This window comes from Dromiciops gliroides, chromosome 3 (genome assembly GCF_019393635.1).
Source record: "Dromiciops gliroides isolate mDroGli1 chromosome 3, mDroGli1.pri, whole genome shotgun sequence".
Taxonomy (NCBI): Eukaryota; Metazoa; Chordata; class Mammalia; order Microbiotheria; family Microbiotheriidae; genus Dromiciops; species Dromiciops gliroides.
This window is the reverse complement of record NC_057863.1, coordinates 174,375,256-174,377,975: the sequence shown is the minus strand read 5'-3', so window position 1 is coordinate 174,377,975 and position 2,720 is coordinate 174,375,256.

Here is a 2,720-nt window from a genome sequence, read left to right as displayed (position 1 = left end):
TGAGAAGTCCATCAGCTTAGATGCTAAATTCTACCATATACTTATTGCAAATCCTTCCTGTTAGGGCAAAGTAAACCTTTTGTTAATTGCTCAATAAGTTGTGAGTGTGGGGCAGCTAGGTAGAGCAGTGGATAAAGCACCGGCCCTGGATTCAGGAGTACCTGAGTTCAAATCTGGCCTCAGACACTTGACACTTACTAGCTGTGTGACCCTGGGCAAGTCACTTAAACCCAATTGCCCCGCAAAACAAAACAAAAAAATAATAATTTGTGAGTGCCTCATTTAGCTCCATCATTGAACCTGAACCAAAAGGATGCTGGTTTAAGGCCCACTCCTAACAAGAGTTGTTAAAGCATCTTTTCTTTTTTTTTTTGGTGAGGCAATTGGGGTTAAGTGACGTGCCTAGGGTCACACAGCTAGTAAGTGTTAAGTGTTTGAGGCCGGATTTGAAGTCAAGTCCTCTGGCTCCAGGGTCAGTGCTCTATCAACTGCGCCACTTAGCTGCCCCTTTCTTTCTTTTTTTAATGGAGAGAAAAGACTAGCAGGAAGGCCAGGCACGCAGGACAATTTTGAAAGCAATAGGTTTCTTTTCTTTTTTTAAGTGAGGCAATTGGGGTTAAGTGACTTGCCCAGGGTCACACAGCCAGTAAGTGTTAAGTGTCTGAGGCCGGATTTGAACTCAGGTACTCCTGACTCCAGGGCCGGTGCTCTATCCACTGTACTACCTAGCTGTCCACTACAATAGGTTTCTTAAAAAGAAAAGTAAGCTATACACGTTAGAGACTTCCAGTTTAGAGTACAATCTTCTTCTTTTTGGGGGGGAGGGCGGGGCAATGAAATTTAAGTGACTTGTCCAGGGTTACACAGCTAGTAAGTGTCAAGTGTCTGAGGCCCGATTAGAACTCAGGTCTTCCTGAATCCAGGGTGGGTGCTTTATCCACTGTACCACCTAGCTGCCCCTAGAGTACGATCTTTTTCTGTTCTATTATCTACATGCAAGCCCCGTTCTAGTTTGTGGTAAAGCTCAGAATTAAAAGAAAATATCAAAACTTAAAGCTGCATCTACATATTAGCTTATCTTCTTTCTCCTCCTCCTCCTCCTTATACTCACTGTACCTTCCCTGCTCCTGTGCTCACAGTAAGGCTTGTTACACCCCTTCAAACACTTGTCTGAAGTCTGTCAAGCCCTGTTCCTCTGAGTTAGTCAAGACAAGCATCTATTAAATCTACAACACATCCACCAGATAGAGGCAAGGTATTTAGCCATAGGTAACCATCAACCACAAGTTCTTTAAGGCTAAATGGGTTGCATTGTTCTTGGCAAACTCCATCATAGGCAAATAGAGTTTCCAGTTCTCTGATGTTTCCGGAGTTATTTGATGTCCTTTGCTCTTTTGACCTCTCCACTGACTTCTGGGTAGTACACAGTCATGAACTAACCACTTCTCCAGGCCCACTTAAAATTGAACAGTGAATCTGAATATATAGTCCAAGATGATTTGGTACTTGTCCCACTTCCTGCAAAAATTATCAGACCATCTGTGTAATGAATGGCAATTTTGAGAGGGACTTAAATGGCACTGTCTGGAAAAATGATCAAATGCCACAAGTTTGATGGGGTGTCACTCAATCAATTAGTATTTATATTAAGCACCTCTTATGTTCCAAAGAGATGTTGGGCTAGGCATTGGCTAGGCATAACAAAGAAAAAGATCAAATAGTTCTCGACCTCTAAGATCTTATTTAGGAGGTGGGGTAGGTGATAGAAATAACATTAACATAAATGAGTAGCTATAAAATCAATAGGAGATAATGCTTTTCCCCCCAGAGGAAAGCCCTAGAAGATGGGATAGAGATCAGAAAAGGTCCATACAGATGTTAGCACTTGATCTGAGATTTGAAGGAAGCTAGGAATTCTGAGAAGAGCCCCCTCCCTTTAGGATATAATTATAAAAAACAAGGGATAAGTAACAATATATTAATGAGGTGCAATGTGGCACAATGAATGGAGTACTGGGCATGAATAATAATAAGAAGAAGAATATTCATGTAGTACCTACTACATGCCAATGACTATGTTAATGCCTTTACAAATATTATCGAATTTGATCCTCACAACAACCCTGGGAGGTAAGTGCTCTTATTCTCATTCTACAGATGAGAAAATTAAGGCACAGATTCAATGACTTGCCCATGGTCACATACCTACTAAGTACCTGGGGCCAGGTCTTCAGGCCTGTTGCTCTATCCATTGCACTACCTGGCTCACCTGAGTTCAAATCTAGCCTCAGACACTTACTAGTTGTGCAATCCCAAAGAAGCCATTCAACCACTGTCTGCCTCAGTTTCTTCATTTGTAAAAATAAGGATAATAATAGCACTTACCTACAAGGGGTTTTTGTGAGGATCAAATGAGATCACATTTATAAAGTAAATGTTCAAGCTTTATGGGGGAGGGGAACATACTATTCCTACTAAGCCATCTTAATAAATGCCTTTGATTTGACCTAATTGTGTTTCTGTGCTATTAACAGCCCAGTTATGGGGATTCTTGAGTTATAGTTTGGGGAACATAGACCCCTCACCCCAGGTACTCTTGAACCTGAGCAATCCTCTGTGTTACCCAATCGACTCATACAACTTGGAGGAGTTGTTGTTTGTCCTTCATTCTCAGAGAAGACCATGACATCAGGGTGATGTCATGACTTGCACTGAATTGG